A 20607-nucleotide genomic window follows, 5' to 3' on the forward strand; every position below is an offset into this window, starting at 1 on the left:
TCCCCAATCATGACACACTTATTCATACAGCTAAGAGAAGAGATTTACTTCAGTTCAGTGAGATCCACCCACTTTCCCACCCATGTCCATTGAACCTCCTAAAGGTACTGTGTCCAGGTAAGCAACACTTTATGGCTGAGATATGTGAAGCAATGGTTATTGAAACAAGAACACATTGAGCTGCACATTTCAAAAATGTGACAGCAGATTATGCAAAACTGTTGCTGTTGACATTTATAGCAGATGCTTAATAGCCAGTCAGTGAACACTGAATTTATCCCTCCATGCCAAATAACTGACATGCACTTTGAAAACAGGGTGAATTCCATATTTGATACCTTCCAATTGCACGTATTTATTCCACAAGCATAACATAGCAGTAAAGTAGTCCATGATTTTATATTTGGATGTTTTAAAATCAGAACTATAATAAGCACAGGTATGAAATATTAATTTCCCCGTGAAAATCTTGGAAATGCAATTAATGTGATGGGTTAGATTTAAAATGGGGTAAAATAAAATGGAAAAATACAGATTTAATTATTTATTTTAATATGCAATATAACACTAAAATCATTTACCTTTCTAGCTGAATGATTCATTTGGATGCCAAGTATGCAAGGAAAATGTAAAGAAATATTCATAGTATTGGGTTTAGTTATAAAGATTTTCAACAAATGATATCATTATTGGTGATACTTCACCCAAATAATTCTATTCGTGCTGCCCTGGAGTCCTCCATGATGCTACAGTGCAAACATATAATCTGATCACCATCCATACAAGCCATTATTTCTATGACTAGGATTTTTGCATTTCAGGGATTTGTGTTTTTTGGAAGCTTTGGCAAAAACATACAACTACTGACTTCAAATAATTCTGAGAGTATTTTCCATATGTAACTTCTGTGATCAACTGCACAAATCATTTCTTACAGTTGTGCAGGGTGGATTTTTGGTCAGTTGTAATGGGAATGGAATTGCTTTTACCTGTTTTGTTTGTCAGATACTTAATCCATGTCACATGAAGGTGGGAACTCATGTTTGTACATGAACCCAAGCAAATTTCAGTTCTCAAGTACATCACGTGAGGGGTTGTTTGTGAAGTATAGATCAGAAGCATGGACAGGTTTGTGAACATGCAGTATATGATGTATGGTCAGATCCTCTCTTCATCCAATACTAACCTGTGCACATATAAGTTAATTGAATATTTGTCATGAATAAGTAGCCTAGAGTGACCATGTCACATACTACTTAAACCAAAGACACTGAGATTGAGTTTGCACTTGTCGTCTTCCTTCTCTGTTCCATCCGAAAGTTAGCCATGTGTTGTTAAAGAACATCTTGACTTCGTGCTATAGTGCAGTCCTCACAACCTGAAATAGAACACAACCGTGAAAACCTTGAGACATACAGGATTGGTAATAGGAATGTTTGTATATCAGCAGTTTAAGGATACTACACTCTTAATAATCTCCATTTCTGCTTACAGTCTATATAGGAATGTTTAACGTAGATGTAAATTCCATGCATGGCATTGATGAGACTGCACCTGGAGTATTGTACACAGTTTTGGTCCCCTTATCGGAGGAAAGATGTAGTGTCATTGGAGGCAGTTCAGGGAAGGTTCATTCAATTGATCCCAGAAATGAGAGGTTTGTCATATGGAGAGAGATTCAACAGTTTAGGCCTGTACTCTCTTGACTTTAGGGGACACAAATTGAGGTATTCAGAATGATAAAAAATATAGATAAAATAGATGTGGCGTGGATGCTTCCTCTTGTGGGGCATCCTAGAACAAGAGGTCATAGTCTTAGGATAAGGGATAGCAAATGAAAAACAGAGCTGAGGAGAACTACTTCTCCCAAAAGGTTGTGAATTTGTGGAATTTGCGACCCCAAAGTGCAGTGGATGCTGGGACAGTGAGTAAATTTAAGGAGGAGTTAGACAGATTTTTAATTGGTAAAGGGTTGAAGGGATACAGAGAGAAGGCAGGAAAATGGGGGTGAGGCACATATCAACCATGATTGAAGGGTACAGCATAGTCAATGGGCCGAATGATCTAATTTTATTCCTATTTCTTATGAATTTATGAACATATAACACTGCGAATTGACACTAATACTAAAATCCAGTTAGAAAACAAAGTATATAACATATTTGCATGAGCTGTCAAAGTTGTATTCTGTACAGCAGGAGGTCCTCACCTCCAGGGGATGAAACTGGTCTATGCCAGCTGTGTGAAAGGCATTTGTCATGACTTGACAACTAATGTTTCACTGGCCAACTTTCTTTTCTTTGAGCATTGCAGAAGGATAACATTTTAAAAACACATTTCCCAAGTCACAGAGTCACTTTTACTTGGTTTGAAAATCTTGGTTAGATTTTCCAAATGTGAGGAAAATTAAAAGTGGCACAGTACATAACACAGGCTTCTTGTGGCACAGAAATAGTGTTTCTACCTCTGGAGTTCAAACCGTATCTAGCCATTTAATATCCATCTATTCTCATCCCATTTTCTCACACTTAGCCTATAGCCTTGTATACTGTGGTGTTTCAAATGCTCATCCAAATTGTTCTTAAATGTCTTGTGGGTTCCCACCTCTAGCATGCTTTTAGTCAGATTTCCAGATCCCACAAACCTTTTGAGTGAAAAAAAATATGTTTGTGAAATCTCCTCTAAGCCTTCTGCTCCTCACCTTTCAACTGTGTCGCCTGGTTATTGACCCCTCGACTAAGGGGAAAGATTTCACTCTATTTACCCTGTCCATCCTCCTTAGACCTTTGCACATCACGATCAGAACCCCCTCAGTCTTTGTTCTAAGGAGAATAAGCCCTGCATCATGTCATACTTTTCAGGATTGAGTTTTTAACAGTGATCTAGCAGAAAAAATCTCTCCACACTATTTAAGATACTTATGATTTGAAATTCCTCCATCAAATCTCATCTAATTCTAATCTCTAAAGAAAGTAACCCATTTTCTCTAACCCACCCTTCAAACTGCATGAAGTTCATTAATCTTTTTCCACCCTCTTTAAAGCCTTTGCATACTCCCTAAAGGGCAATGTCCAGAATTAGATACTTCAGTCAAATCTGACCCAGTTAGTTTTTAATATAGCAAGGTTTGTGAAGGTTTGAAGCTCAGGTTGAGGTTTAGGGTGTAGGTTTGCTCGCTGAGCTGTAGATTTATCACAAATTTTGTTTTGCTTTTGTGCTGTGTAATGTAGTTTCTGTTTGACCTCTGCATCACCATACATCAGACCAAGTGCTGAACTGTCTGAGTTTACTCTGGCCTTAGACTTCTTAATTCCTGAGAACATTTCAGCAGTAGGATTGAAAATCTTTGACCTGTTAATTATCAGGTGTTTTTATAAAGTCTTATTCTTTGGGTGAGGCATCCTGTTAATTACTTAAGGTCTTTTGCTTTGGCCGATGAACATTTGGAGAAAATGGTACCCACAAATATCAGATGTGTCTGATTTTTTTCTCTTTGAAAGCTGTAATCCAGGTCTAATGAAAGGAACAGTATCTTGGTTTACATAATTAAATAATTTCTCACCAAATTAAGTGAAAGGCCCACTGAAGTGCAGTTTGAAACTTGACTCAGACATTAAAAAAAAGTGGTGTTCATCAGATCTTCATTGCCAATGACTGATTTAGCAGGTGAGAAATGGGCAACCAACAGTTGTAAAATCTTCCCTACATGCACCTGAAGTTGTGAATAAATCTGCAAACGAAATGTAACAGAAAAATTTAGTGTCAAAGTTAGTGCAGCAGTGTCACCTCTGAGTCAGATTTCTCAGCTTCTCAGCTAACTCTCTGAGTACAGGATGTAAAGGGTGTCCTCTTAGATGGACAATAAACCAAGGCCATATCTGGCCTTACAGGTAACTCTATGACATGCCGTGGCAGTATTTGTAAAAGGATGAGGGAGGTCATAGGTATTTTCTTAGCCAATATATATCTCTCAGTCAAGAACACTGCAACATAGCCACATTTCTCACTGTTGTGAACAAATTAGCTCTCACGCTTTCATATTATGAAACAATACCTAAAAAGAACTTCTTTGAATTTGAAATACTTTGGAATTTCAAAGTTGTGAAGAATGTACAGGTATAGTGCAAGTTGATTTGTACTTTGGTAACGCATCAAAAAGCAAACATTCCACCCCATGCTGCCAAACAGCACATTATAGGAAGCATGGACTTGAGACATCAGTTAGATATACAGGTCGGTCATTAGATAACAATCCAATCTTGTGGCTGCAGCTATTTTTATGGAGAAAAAAAAAATTGCATTTTCAAACCCAAGTTAGGAGACCAAATTATCAAAAGGAATCTTTTAACAGTCCATGAGCAACCCAAAGTTGTGAAATGCAAGATTATCCATGTAATTTCACACATTGTGATCTGCTAAGCTGAAAAGCTGACTCACGGCAGGCTACTGCTGTGCACTTTATGCAACTAAATACAAAGTAATTTGATTCGTAAAGTGTTTGCTATTTGTTGGTTTTTGGGTTTCTGAATCTCTAGTTAAATTATGAGTACAGACTGGGAAAATGTTCAATCAAGAGACTGGTGAATTAACATAAGAAAATGATTATCACGTTTCCAGGCAATGTATAACAGTAAAACTGGCTGTGATTTACAATCTAATATGAGCTATATCTTTATGACTGGACAAGGGGTGAAAAATGACATCTCTTCTTGCAGTTTTGATCGCTGGGTTCTTTTTCTCTGTTTAGCAATCTTCTGTGTCTTGGCACCGAGGGCATGCTGAGTTGTACCTTCTTTTTGTTGCTGCCAACAAACTTTCTTCTCTCTCCCATGTCTCCAACCCTGAGAAACAGCTCCCGCAGTGACCTGGATCATTCCCCAATCTTGGGTGTCTGGTAACTGTTGTCTTGGCAACAGTAATATCTATGTCCTTAGTGACATTGGACAGCAAAAGACCCATGAGAATTTTATCTTTAGAGTCCTTGAAGATGGGGAAGGCTTGTTGATGGCCAGTACACTTAGATACTGTGAGACTGGAGGAGGAGACAGGGACTTCCCACCAGCTTCCATCTGGCAATTGGGATCTCCGACACTTCCATAAATCCTATGGGTGGAATTTTCCCCACACTGGTGTATTGCAAGTCATGGCAGCAGAGTAGGATGAGAATTAAATAATTAAGTTTTCTAGTATTGAGAAATATTTTCTTCCAGTGCCTTAAATGGTAATTTATGAATCCTACTGTTGAAAGACCTTTAGTGCCATGCATTTGATCAGTTGCTGACCATGATGCTATGACTGCAAGCCGTTTGAGTAGGGGGGGCACAATAAGGTATGTAATGATAGTGGGGAATAACATAGTGAGGGAATTAGACATTGTTCTGTGCAACTACAAGCATCAGTCCAGAAAAGTATTCTGTCTATTCAGTGCCAGGATTCAGGACACCTATCTAGGGCTGGATGGAAACTTGGACTGAAAGATGCAGAGCCCAGGTGTTGTGGCCTATGGGGGTGCAAACAACATAAGTAGCATGAGGGAAGAATTTCTGTTTAGACAGTATGAGGAGTTACTTGTGAAGAACAGGATCTCAAGGATAATTATCTTTAAAGTATAAGCTGACCCATGTGCCATGTCATTAGCAGAGAGCATATAAGGTTAATGAAATGAATGTTTAACTCAACATTGGATGTAGGAGAAGTGCGTTCTGCTTTATAGGGTATTAGCATTGGTATTGGGGAAAATGGGGTGCTGTAATGATGGATTGTCAGTAACGGAACCATGCTGGAATCAAAATTCTAGAAAACTATATAACTCGGAAAGTAGAGAGGGTTTTAAACTCAACATTAGGGTGAAAGAATAAGCTTTGTGTAGATGTAATAAATCAGAGGGTAGATTCAAGGTAGGGGAGCAAAATACAAAATGGGAAATGAAGTTCAGACAATGGCAGAAAGGGACATATGAAAACACCAAAAGTCAATACTAACTATAACAAAAATTTAAAAAAAACAGAAATAAAGGCTCTAAATCTGAATGTGCAAAGCTAACAAAGTGAACTTATTGACAGTGCATATTGAAATCAATAAATTAATGTGATATTATGGATACATGGTTGTTGGTTGATAAAATTTGGGTCCTGAATATTGAAGGCTATCTAACATTCAAGAAGAATAGAAAACTAATTAAAGGTGTAAGGATAGCACTGTTAACCAAGGATGGCATTAATGCAATATTTAGAGATGACCTTGGTTCTAGAGATCAAGATGTAGTGTCAATTTGGGTAGAGATGAAGAATATTAGGGAAAATTATTCACCCTTGAGGGTGGTCTATGGACCCCCTATTAGTAACCAAAATGTGGCACAACGCATGCATTTAGAAATATTGTGTGCTTGTGATAAAGTGACAGCAATAATTATGAATGATCTAAGTCGACACAACCTGAAAGAAATCAGATTGGAAGTAATAGCTTGAATGAAAAGTTCATTGAATGCTTTTGAGGTAGTTTCTTAGTGCAGCACATTCTGGAACAGATCAGAGAGCAGGTTATACTAGACATGGTATTGTGAAATGTGACAGCATTAATTAATGGCCTCTTAGTAAGCTATAAAGTAGCAGCAACTACAATTTAATTAGATTTTATACAGCTTGAAAGGCAGAAGACTGAACCTAAGACTAATAGTTTAATCTTAAATAAAGAAACTATACAAACATGAAAGCTGATCCAGCTATAGTGAACTGAAATATTAGTCTCATGAATAGATCTATAGACACACAATGGCAGACATTTAAGGGGATATTTCAGAATACTCAGAATAAATATACTCCTAATAAACAAAAAGAACAAAGGAAATTTACAGCCCAGGAACATGCCCTTTGGCCCTCCAAGTCTGTGCCAATCCAAATCCACTGCCTAAACCTATCACCCAATTCCTAAGTATTGTATCCATCTGCTCCCCACCCACTCCTGCATCTGTCCAGGCACATCTTAAGTGAATCCACTGTGCCTGCCTCTACTACCTCTGCTTGTAATATGTTCCAGGCACTTCTGTGTAAAGTACTTTCCGGGTGTATCCCCCTTAAGCATTTCACCTCTCATCTTGAAAGCATGACCTCTTGTTAATGAATCCCTCACCCTGTGAAAACGTTTGTCTCTATCCACCCTGTTACACCCTTGATGATTTTGTAGACCTCAATCAGGGCCCCTCTCAATCTCCTTTTTTCTAATGAAAACAATCCTAACCTACTCAACCTCTCTTCATAGCTAGCATCTTCCATACCAGGCAACATTCTTGTAAACCTTCTCTGCACCCTCTCCAAAGCGCCCACATCCTGTTCGTAATGTGGTGACCAGAAATATACACAGTAACGTGTTTAAGTAAAGAAGTTAGGGAACAGATCAAACTTAAAGAAAAAGCATCCAAATAAGCAAAGATGAGGGTCAGGTAAAATGGTTGGACAGAAAATAAATAACTGCAAATAATAAGTGAAAGATTCATCAGAAATTAGAAATTAGAGTATGAGAGGAAGCTAGCCTGGAATGTAAAAACAGATCGCGGAAGATTCTACAGATATTTAAAAAGGAAAACAGTAAGTTAAGTGCTCTAGGAAGTGAGAATGAGGAGTTAACAGTGGAAATTCGTCCTGTCATAATCAAATTCCATCCCTGACATTTGAACAGTAAGTTAATATCAGGACACACAAACAGAAAGGAGGAGAGGCAAACAGATGGCCAACCACTATGTCTTTAATCTTGCTTTCCCAGGGCACCTAATTTTAATTATTGTTTGTTTATTTCTCCAGTTCAACGGCTTCCTGCGAAATGACCCTTTTATGTTAGGTCTAGCATCATTAACAAGGGAGCATTATCGTGTCATTGTCCTGGGTGATCTGGGACATGACTGTTTGTTTTAACCCGTTTCACCTTTGTCTGTGCCTTATCTGTTCTGTGACCATGTCTGATTCCAAGCTACATTAATATGTTGGACTAATTCAACTATCTTTCCTCAGCTACATTACTTGCTCCAAATATTATCCTACTTAAGTTTTAAGAAACTCATATTTTAGCTGTATTCTTTCACTTTCAGCATGTTCATATGCTCACTCACTGCAGCAGTTTCTTGCTAGCTGCCTGTCTCTATCTGGTTCAGATTGCTTTCTTAGTACACATTCCCAGTGCTACAAGCTGGTGAGAACAGGAATAGGAGGACAGAGCAGATGAATGCATGGCTGAGGAGCTGGTGATTGGGAGAAGGATTCACATTTTTGGATCATTGGAATCTCTTCTAGGGTAGAAGTGACATATACAAGAAGGACGGATTGCACCTAAATTGGAAGGGGACTAATATACTGGCAGGGAAATTTGTTAGAACTGCTTGGGAGGATTTAAACTAGTAAGGTGGGGGGGGGGGGAGTTGGGACCCAGGGAGATAGTGAGGAAAGAGATCAATCTACAGGTACAGTTGAAAACAGAAGTGAATCAAACAGTCAGGGCAGGCAGGGACAAGGTAGGACTAATAAATTAAACTGCATTTATTTCAATGCAAGGAGCCTAACAGGGAAGGCAGATGAACTCAGGGCATGGTTAGGAACATGGGACTGGGATATTGTAGCAATTATGGAAACATGGCTCAGGGATGGGCAGGGCTGGCAGCTTAATGTTCCAGGATACAAATGCTACAGGAAGGATAGAAAGGGAGGCAAGAGAGGAGTGGGAGTGGCATTTTTGATAAGGAATAACATTACAGCTGTGCTGAGGGAAGATATTCCCGGAAATACATCCAGGGAAGTTATTTGGGTGGAACTGAGAAATAAGAAAGGGATGATCACCTTATTGGGATTGTATTATAGACCCCCTAATAGTCAGAGGGAAATTGAGAAAAAAACTTGCAAGGAGATCTCAGCTATCTGTAAGAGCAATAGGGTAGTTACGGTAGGGGATTTTAACTTTCCAAACATAGACTGGGACTGCCATAGTGTTAAAGGTTTAGATGAAGAGGAATTTCTTTAGCGTGTACAAGACAATTTTCTGATTCAGTATGTGGATGTACCTACTAGAGAAGGTGCAAAACTAGACCTACTCTTGGGAGATAAGGCAGGACAGTTGACTGAAGTGTCAGTGGGGGAGCACTTTGGGGCCAGCGACCATAATTCTATTCATTTTAAATAGTGATAGACTAGATCTAAAAGTTGAAGTTCTAAGTTGGAGAAAGGCCAATTTTGACGGTATTAGGCAAGAATTTTCGAAAGCTGATTGGGGCAGATGTTCGCAGGTAAAGAGACAGCTTCAAAATGGGAAACCTTCAGAAATGAGATAACAAGAATTCAGAGAAGGTATATTCCTGTCAGGATAAAAGGGAAGGCTGGCTTGTCTTTACCACCACTGTTTCAGAAGGGTGGTAAAGACAAGCCAGGGAACTATAGACCGGTGAGCCTGACCTCCGTGGTGGGCAAGTTGGAGGGAATCCTGAGGGACAGGATGTACATGTATTTGGAAAGGCAAGGACTGATTCGGGATAGTCAACATGGCTTTGTGCATGGGAAATCATGTCTCACAAACTTGATTGAGTTTTTTGAAGAAGTGACAAAGAGGATTGATGAGGGCAGAGTGGTAGATATGATGTATATGGACTTCAGTAAGGCGTTCGACAAGGTTCCCCATGGGAAACTGATTAGCAAGGTTAGATCTCAAGGAATACAGGAAGAACTAGCCATTTGGATACAGAACTGGCTCAAAGGTAGAAGACAGAGGGTGGTAGTGGAGGGTTGTTTTTCAGACTGGAGGCCTGTGACCAGTGGAGTGCCACAAGGATCGATGTTGGGCCCTCTACTTTTTGTTATTTACATAAATGGTTTGGATGCAAAAATAAGAGGTACAGTTAGTAAGTTTGCAGCTGACACCAAAATTGAAGGTGCAGTGGACAGTAAAGAGGGTTACCTCAGATTACAACAGGATCTAGACCGGATGGGCCAAAGGACTGAGAAGTGGCAGATGGAGTTTAATTCAGATAAATGCGAGGTGCTGCATTTTGGGAAAGCAAATCTTAGCAGGACTTATACACTTAATGGTAAGGTCCTCAGGAGTGTTGCTGGAGAAAAAGACCTTGGAGTGCAGGTTCATAGCTCCTTGAAAGTGGAGTCGCAGGTAGATAGAATAGTGAAGAAGGCATTTGGTATGCTTTCTTTTGTCGGTCAGAGTATTGAGTACAGGAGTTGGGAGGTCATGTTGCGGATGTACAGGACATTGGTTAGGCCACTATTGGAATATTGCATGCAATTCTGGTCTCCTTCCTATTGAAAAGATGTTGTGAAACTTGAAAGGGTTCAGAAAAAATTTACAAGGATGTTGCCAGGGTTGGAGGATTTGAGCCATAGGGAGATGCTGAACAGGCAGGGGAAGCTTTCCCTGGAGTGTTGGAGGCTGAGGGGTGACCTTATAGAGGTTTAAAAAATTATGAGGGCCATGGAAAGGATAAATAGAAAAAGTCTTTTCCCTGGGGTCAGGGAGTCCAGAACTAGAGGGCATAGGTTTAGGGTGAGAGGGCAAAGATATAAAAGAGACCTAAGGGGCAACTTTTTCACGCAGAGGGTAATACGTGTATGGAATGACCTGCCAGATGATGTGGTGGAGGCTGGAACAATTGCAACATTTAAGAGGCATTTGGATGGGTATAAGAATAGGAAGGGTTTGGAGGGATATGGGCCGGCTGTTAGCAGGTGGGACTAAATTGGGTTGGGATATCTGGTCAGCATGGACGGGTTGGACCAAAGGGTGTGTTTCCATGCTGTACATCTCCATGACTCTATGACTCGATGCAGTTTAGACTATATTTTAGCACAGATGTGGAGGCAAGCAAGTTGTGATAGTGAGGAGCACAGAACCGTCAATCACTCAGACAGACAGGGAGCACATCAATGCTATATCAATCTCAGCATTGTAGCATGTTCCAGAAACTTACATAGTAATACACTGCATGTGCTTCAAGCAAATGTGCCAGAGTCATTAGGAGGGTAAAGAGGACTATAGGGAGAACGTGAGGACTGCAGATGCTGGAGATCAAAATTGAGAGTGAGTACAGTCAGTCCACTGTATATAGTCAGTCAGGTCATACTGCCCTGTCAGTCAAGAAGTTTGTCCAAACACACAACAGCAGGTTGATCATGGTCAGATTTAATACAAGCAGTCCAGGAATTAAAGGTCAGTCAAGTTAATGTTGAGTCATTAATCCAGAGGTGGGCCAGTTTTCCTAAGGTGAGGCAAAGGGAGGGATCACGAATGATGGAAATGCATCGAACAGCGGTTAGTGGCAATACAGGAGCAGGAAAGGTGGTGAAGTGTATCTCGAGAATGTGAGGGAAGTGCAGAGAGCAGCAAGTGTTTGTGGTCTCGAAGGGTGAGGTGAGTATGAGCCTTTGAGTGGACATGGTGCATGCTGTGTTGAGGACTGTAGACCAGGAGACCTGGTGAAATATGAGTGCTGTGTTAGAGTTAGAATGAGTGCTGGTTTCCTGAGTATGAGTTAGCAGAGAGATGTTGGTGATACTTTGTTTGCTGCTTAACCCTTTTGTTGCATGACAGTATTGATCCTTGTTGCAATTTCTAACCAGCCCGGTAGACTGGGTCTATTGGCCAAGAATCAGCCATAATTTTATTTTAAAAATATATTGAATGGTGGTGCAAGGGCAAATTGCTTTCTGCTTTACTCTTGCTAATATGTAGGCAGAGGTGGGGACTGCAGATGCTGGAGATTAGAGTCAAGATTCGAGTGGTGCTGGGAAAACACAGCAGGTCAGGCAGCATCCGAGGAGCAGAAAAATTGATGTTTCACCTGGACCGTCTCTGACATCTCCCTCCCCTTCCTGGATCTCTTCATTTCCATCAATGATGACCAAGTTACATTGACATTTTTTGCAAACCCACTGACTCCCACAGCTAACTGGATTACACCTCCTCCCACCCTACCAACTGCAAAAATGCTATTCCATATTCCCAATTCCTCTCAGGAGGACCAGTTCCACCACAGAATACACCAGATAGCCTCCTTCTTTAAAGACCACAATTTTCCCTTCCCACATGGTTGAAGATGCCCTTCAACACATCTCATCCACGTCCCTCACCTTTACCCTCGGGCCCCACCCCACCAACCGCAACAAGGACAGAACCTCCCTGGTCCTCACCTTTCACCTCACCAACCTCCGCATAAATCGCATCATCCACCGACATTTCCACCACCTTCAAACGGACCCCATGACCAGGGATATATTTCCCTGCCCACCCTTATCAGCTTTCAGCAAAGACCATTCCTTCTGTGAGTACCTTGACAGGTCCACACCCCCCAACAACCCACCCTCTCATCCTGCACTTTCCCCTGCCACTGCAGGAATTGCAAAACCTGCACCCACACCTGCCCCTGCACCTCTGTCCAAGGACCCAAAATAGGCTTCCACATCCATCAAAGTTTACCTGCACTTACACATTTCATTTATTGTATCCGTTGCCACGGATGTAGTCTCTACACTGGGGAGACTGGACACCTTCTCGCAGAGCGAATCAGAGAACATCTCAGGCACACCGGCATCAATCAACCCCACCACCCCAGTTCATAGCTCCTTGAAAGTGGAGTCACATGTAGATAGGATAGTGAAGAAGGCATTTGGTATGCTTTCTTTTATTGGTCAAAGTGTTGAGGTCAGGAGTTGGGAGGTTATTTGCACCCCTACAGGACATTGGTTAGGCCACTATTGGAATATTGCATGCAATTCTGGTCTCCTTCCTATCGGAAAGATGTTGTGAAACTTGAAAGGGTTCAGAAAACATTTACAAGGATGTTGCCAGAGTTGGAGGATTTGAGCTATGCGGAGAGGCTGAACAGGCTGGGGCTATTTCCCTGAAGCGTCAGAGGCTGAGGGCTGACCATATAGAGGTTTACAAAATTATGAGGGGCATGGATAGGATAAATAGAAAAAGTCTTTTCCCTGGGGTGGGAGTCCAGAACTAGAGGGCATAGGTTTAAGGTGAGAGGGGAAAGATGTAAAAGGGACCTAAGGGGCAACCTTTTCACACAGAGGGTTGTATGTGTATGGAATGAGCTGCCAGAGGAAGTGGTGGACGCTGGTACAATTGCAACATTTAAGAGGCATTTGGATGGGTATATGAATAGGAAGGGTTTGGAGGGATATGGGCTGGCTGCTGGCAGGTGGGACTAGATTGGGTTGGAATATCTGGTCGGCATGGACGGGTTGGACCGAAGGGTCTGTTTCCATGCTGTACATCTCTATGACTTCATGACTCTAATGAAACTTTAATCATCCATGATCACTTTAAGTGGCAGCGCAGGCTTTAAATCACTGTATAGCTGTTGTTTCCTTTTCTGTAAAACGTGTTCAGACTTTTGTTTTGGAGTAGGTCTAATGATTTGGATATGCCTGTCAGCTTCTGGACATGGGGACGACAAACTATGATTGTTACTCCAGTCCTTTTTGTATTGAACACATAATGAGGTGAAGCCACACATCAATTTTACTCCAGGAGGCAGATATTTCACTAATTATAAGTTAAATTTGGAGCCCCCTAGCATATTGATTGGTTAAGAGAATGTGCATAGATTTATTTCATTGCAACCAGGAAAATATGTAAAGAAGAGTAGAAAGATACGCCACAGAGTAATGTGAAGTCAGGTACATCTCGAGTATCAACACTGGCACAGATATTCTGGGATAAATAGCTTGCTTCTGAGCTTTAAGCTCTCTGCAATTCTAGAAAATGATTGCCCCCTTTATTGCAGTAGTATCTATCGCCAGGCGATACAATTAACCTGCCCACCCCAACCTGTTGGAGTATGCATTGTACATTGCTGTTGTGGAGATTTGCACTTTAATCATTGCATGCAGCATGTGTATATGTTGACATAAGGTGTTTATGGTAAATTTGGGAGATGACAGTCTGACAGAATGAGTATAATCCACAAACTGTGTTGGGAATGTGTTATTTTCACAGGAAAATTTGCAAATATCTTGTAAAAGGTCAAATATCACCTTACATGTTTAAAAGTGTGAAAATTCTTATCAGTGACTGTGAGAGGAATGTTGCAGTGTGGGAGATAGTAGCATTTTGTAACGTACAGCTGCTCCTGACAGAAATTTATGATTTGCATACATTTTTCCTTGCAGTTGAACTGTACACCCACACAACAGTCATCTCATGAAAATCACTGCACGTACTGAATAAGCATTTCAAACCTGCTGCAAACCTGTTTAAAGGCTTTCATTACAAATTAATAGAAAGGAAGGACATATAAGTTACATGCACTGTTGTACGATAGAGTTCCAGACACTCCATGGTCATTTATGGGATAATGCTTTTCCATTGCTGCAAAATGCCAAGAGGAAAAGTGGTTGGCACTCAAGGGAACTCTCCTCCCCCTCAAACTCCATTCAGAGAAGCATCATGCAAAATGCCTATCAAGAGAACATAGAGAGAATAATTGCTTTTCGCAATAACTATAGAACTTGGTGGCAATTGTGGAAAAGCATTGTAGACTTGAGGAAAGTTGTAAAAATAACAGTAGCTTCCTGGATTGATCTCTGCTCCCTCCTCCCACAAAGTATATGGAATATGATACAACGCCATCAATAATTCTTAATTGCTGGCCCTGGTCTAACTTTAACTACACAGCCTTTTGAAGGTTTGGCATCCAAAGCCATATGGCACACAGGATGTACTGAAGCAGTATGAACTTAACAATATTATCACATTGAAATCTTAATGGAGCTGTATAAGACAAATCCATCCAATACATAATGTTGACTTATTTATACATAGGATGGGGATAGGGATTTCAGGTTGAGCATATGATGTCAATTTTTAAAGTGCTGCTTAAACTTAGAGCTTCCCTAGTAAACACCCCTATCCAGAGTTCAAAGTAGTAAATAATGAATGGAACAAGCATTAATTGGACCATGATTTTCAGAGGCCAACCTAGAAATCTTTAGTGCCAAGAGTCTTGAGGCAAAGGTAAAGTTTAAAAGCTTCCTCAAGATAGTATCTATGCAGTATTTTCAGGTTTTCTTGGTCCCAAGTCATTCAACAAGGTGAGTATTTTGGGGAGGGTTGGTGTTGGGGGGCTGGTAGTTAGGATTGAGGAAAACATAGCCCTCATGATAGACTGTGGGCTATTCCAGTCATTCATCAAATCTAGGCTGTGTATTGAGGTCACCAGACGGACATCCCAAGGCAACACATGAGATCTGAGGAATATCTGGTGAACTCCACCCCAGCAGATTGTTAATGCTCCAACATTGAGAATATTCAGGGCTAGGATAGACTTTTGATATCTCAGGGAATCAGGGATGTAAGAAAAGGAAGGAAAGTGGAGTTTAAACAGATGATCAATGACAAGCATATTAACTGACATGGCAGGCTTGATGGGCAATTTAGTCTACTCCAGCTCCAATTTCTTGTCAAAAGACTGAATACTGGAAACAGAAATGAAAACATGAAAGGCTGGGAAAGTGCTCAGCAGCTTAGGTGGCATCTGTGTAGAGAGAAACAAAGTTAATGTTTCAGACTTGTAACATTTTAACCGAACTGGGAAGGGTTAGTGATATAACAGATCATGAGAAAGGGATGGATGAGTCAAAAACACAAAGAAAATTTGTGATATAGTGAAACGTAGGAGAGATTGAATGTCAGGTTAGTTATTCAGGTTCAATGGGTATGAAAATGGGGTAAATAAAGATCAAATAAACAAAAGGTGGGCCTAGAGTAAGGTGTACTGCTAATATAAACAACAAAATAGAGGCAAGTGTTTACGTTCTATATTGGTTGATTTCAATGTGCCACAGTGGCTTAGTGGTTAGCATTGCTGCCTCACAGCACCAAGGACCCTGGTTTGTTTCTAGCCTTGGGTGACTGTGGACAGGGCACATTCTCCCCAGGTCTTCGAGAGTTTCCTCTGGATGCTCTGATTTCCTGCCACAGTCTAAAGTGTGCAGGTTAGTTGGATTGCCTATGCTAAATTGTCCATAGCGCCTGGGGATGTGCGGGCTAGGTGGATTAGCCATGGGTTACTGGGTTGGGGTTGGAATGTTCTTTGGAGGGTTAGTGTAGACTTGATGGGCCGTATGGCCTGTTCCCACACTGTAGGGATACTATGAGTGTTGAGTCCAGAAGATTGCAAAGTGCCTAGTGAAAGACAATAACGGTTTCAATCTGGTCCACTGTATTCATTATCTTACATCATCATCTTATCATTTACTTATCTATGCTACTTAACTGTGTGATCTGCCTGTATTACTTGCAAGACGAAGCTTTTCACTGTGCCTTAGTCCACATGACAATAAATTCAATTTGATTCAATTCAATTCATTATTCCCAATATGGTCTCGTCTACATTGGGGAGACCAAATGTAGATTGAGTGTCTGCTTTGTTGAACACCTATGTTCTGTCCACAAGCATTATCCCAAAATTTTAGTGGCTTCCTTTTAATTTTCCATCTTCTATGAAGCTGACCTTTCTACCCTCAGACCGCTGCACTCTTCCAGTAAGGCTCAATATAAGCTTCGAGAACATCACCTCCTCATTCAAACTAAGCATCTTATTCAACATTAAGTTCAATGATTTTAGACCATAAATTGTTACCTCCATTTTGTCATGTATAGGATCACAGATACAATAAACCAATCTATTTATGAAACAACCCCTTTTTTTTAAATCTCACTGATACCATGTCATGATTTAGAGATGGCGGTGTTGGACTATAACCTGGCATGTTAGAACTCACACAACACTAGGTTATAGTCCAACAAATTTAATTGGAAGCACACTAGCTTTCGGAGCGACACTCCTTCACCTGATGAAGAAGCAGCACTCTGAAAGCTAGTGCCTCCAATTAAACCTGTTGGACTATAACCTGGCGTTGTGTGATTTTTAACTTGATACCATAGTGAAAGCAAATGGTGCTAAACATTACTACTATGCATGATCGCCATGGAGTGTGAAAACTTGAAAAGGTGTGACTGAGAAACTATTTACAGACAAAATCCTCACACATTATAATGTCTTCCCAGTGTTGGATACAAATTCACCAATACAACATGATCTGATTTTGCGGTATACAGCAACAGTTTTATTCTTTTTTTCACTCATTGTGAGAACGTGCTGTCAATATAATACATGAAGATCATTGGGAATTGGGTACTGCTTTGGTAAAAGGTATGCTTCTTAAGAACTGACAATGGGATATAGAGCATGATTAATGTTTATCAAGCCACGAACCACAATGTCTTTGCGATCCTCATATCTGAACTATGTTCACCACCATGGATTATGGTTTGTGTTGATTGTGCAGAGTTTTCCATTAACAAACATATGCTTCTTGTCACTGAGGATAACAGCTGATTCTCAGTGATGAAAATAGTTACATCTACATCAACAGAAGCAGCCCTTTCAAACTTTGACCAGATTTTCCTGTTACTTTGAATTTACAACAGCCTTTATTCAATAGTGCTGAAAACAACGAATGCTGGAGATCACAGTAGGTCAGACAGCATCCATGGAGAGAGTCCAAGCTAACATTCTGAGTCGAGATGACTTCATCAGAGCTTTGATGAAGACTCATCTGAACTCAAAATGTTAGTTTGATTTCTCTCCATGGATGCTATCTGATTCACTGTGATCTCCAGCATTTGTTGTTTTCAGTAAAGATTCCAGTATCTGAAAAAGTTTGTTCAACAGTGATGAGTTCAGCATATTTGCAAGTTACTGGATTTCACTTATCACTAAGACATGTCTATTGGCAAAAAGCTAATAGAAAAGTCAAGAGACTTATACTTATCTTGATAAAAGTGATACATATTTCTGACAGCAATCTGTATTATATTGCATATTACATCATATGGCTTTGTTTATGTTTATGTAGTGTTTCCTTATTAAGCTGTTAGAAATTTCCAGCTATACTTATCTTTATACATCCTCTCAGCAAAAATGAGGCAGATGCTGGAGATCAGAGTCTAAATTAGAGTGGTGTTGGAAAAGCACAGCAGGTCAGGTAGCATCCGAGGATCAGGAAAATTGATGTTTCGGGCAAAAGCCCTTCATCAGGAATGAGGACAGGAAGCCTCCGGGGTGGAGAGATAAAAAGGAATGGGGTGGGGCTGGGGAGAAGATAGCCAGGAGTACAATAGGTGGATGGGGGTGGGGATGGAGGTGATAGGTCAGAGAGGAGGGTGGAGCTGGTAAGTGGGAAGGAAGATTGACAGGTAGGACAGGTCATGAGGGTGGTGCTGAGCTGGAAGGTTGGAACTGGGGTAAGGTGGGGAGAGGGAAAATGAGGAAACTGGTGAAGTCCACATTGATGCCCTAGGGTTGAAGATGAGGCGTTCTTCCTCCAGGTGTCAGGTGGTGAGGGAGTGGAGGTGGAGGAGGCCCAGGACCTGCATGTCCTTGGCAAAGTAGTAAGAGGAGTTGAAATATTGGGCCACAGGGTGGTGGGGTTGATTGATGCAGGTGTCCCTAAAGCACTCCACGAGAAGGCGTCCAGTCTCCCCAATGTATTGCCGTATTGGGAGCAACGGATAAAATAAATAACATTGGTGGATGTGCAGGTGAAACTTTGTTGTGGAAGGCTTCTTTGGGGCCTTGGATAGAGGTGAGGGGAGAGGCGTGGGTGCAGGTTTTGCAATTCTTACGGTGGCAGGGGAGGGTTCCAGGAGGGGAGAGTGAGTTGTTGGAGGGCATGGACCTGACCAGGTAGTCACAGAGGGAATAGTCTTTGCAAAAAATGGAAAGGGGTGGGGAGGGAAAAAAATCCCTGGTGGTGGGGCCCATTTGGAAGTGGCAGAAATGTTGGTGGATGATACAATTTATGTGAAGGTTGGAAGGGTAGAAGGTGAGGGCCAGTGAGTTGTGTTCTTGTTACGGTTAGAGGGATGGGGTTTGAGAGCGGAGGTGTGGGACGTGGATGAGATGTGTTGGAGGGCATCTTCAACCATGTGGGAAGGGAAATTGTGGTCTCTAAAGAAGGAGGCCATCTGGTGTGTTCTGTGGTGGAACTGGTTCTCCTGGGAGCAGATACGGCGGAGGCGGAGGAATTGGGAATACGGGATAGCATTTTTGTGGGAGGTAGGGTGGGAGGAGGTGTAATCCAGGTAGCTGTGGGAGTCGGTGGGTTTGTAAAAAATGTCAGTGTCAAGTCGGTGGTCATTGATGGAGATAGAGAGGTCCACGAAGGGGAGGGAGGTGTCAGAGATGGTTCAGGTGAATTTAAGATCAGGGTGGAATGTGTTGGTGAAGTTGATGAATTGTTCAACCACCTTGTGGGAGCACGAGGTGACGCTGATGCAGTCATCAATGTTACGGAGGAAGAGGTGGTGAGTGGTGCCATGTAACTACGGAAGATGGACTGTTCTACGTAGCGTTTATACTCTTTATGCATCCTCTGGTTGAACATCTTCCTGAACAACCCCACTCAGATCTAGTGTTGAATATTTTTTTCAAACAGAATTGACCACTTGCCCACTCTGACTAACTGCTCCGCTCCTCACTTGGTGTTGTCTGATTGCTCTGACCCTAGCCTCTAAGAGGGAAGCTTCTATGTTCCAAATAGCACTAGAAAGCCAAGTTAAAAGGTTAAGACAAGACACAAAGAATAATGAGTTTCTGCTCTCCATTCTCTCAGGGTGGAATTTTATGATCTTCCTTGGAGCAGGTAGGCATGTGTTGTGGACTATAGAATTGGATGTCATGGTAGCAATGTCATGCTCATCACCTTACTGCCTCTACCAGTGAAAGGGAGGGGATTGGAACCTCTGGGTCAATTGAGACCTTCAAACTGCCTTAATGGCTACATAAAGACCTCCTCTCACTAGTGCTGATGTGTTCTCGGAGGTAGGCCTTCCACCAACATTGGGAGAGGAAGTCTTGCCCTGAGGCAATTAATGGCCAAATATGATGATGCTATGGCTTTAAGAGGTGTATTCATTCCTTTTTTTTAATGAAGAGGAGTTGAAACAGAGGTGCCGAGAGGTCCATTCAAAGCCAATAAAGTGAACAGCTTATGAGGCTTGTTTTTTTTAAGTTGGAACAACGTAAGGACCATGATGGAGTCAGGTCCCCACACAATCATGTTTTCATGGACTGGAGAAACATTACATGTGGGACAATCTATTTTATTGAATTTGCCTTTACCAAGGGCATGTTTATGAGTTGTCACTATATTGGAACAATTGTTATTTAGCAGCTAAATAATCCACTATTCTGTTAAGTTTTCTATTAGAGTTAAAGATAGACCAATTCTTCTTTCTTATGATTGTATTTTAACTGTCGGGTAAGAATAAAGTATGTGGACTGAAAGCTGAGTAGTGTAATCATTCAAATTTCATCTGGAACAGTCCACCTTATACTTGCCTTTAAGTAAAAAGAAATTAGGGTCCAGGCTATTTCCTTGATATATTTGAAAGAGTTTGGCTTGTTCCATAGTACTGAATTGCTGCAGGGCAACCGGGAGACATGCAGACAGTTCATTCTGACATTTTGTCTACCACCTTCACTTCATAATCTAGGCTCAATTTCTGTTAGAGGAACCACTTTTTACCCAATGTTTTGTGTTCTAGAAA

This window comes from Hemiscyllium ocellatum, chromosome 8 (genome assembly GCF_020745735.1).
Source record: "Hemiscyllium ocellatum isolate sHemOce1 chromosome 8, sHemOce1.pat.X.cur, whole genome shotgun sequence".
NCBI lineage: Eukaryota > Metazoa > Chordata > Chondrichthyes > Orectolobiformes > Hemiscylliidae > Hemiscyllium > Hemiscyllium ocellatum.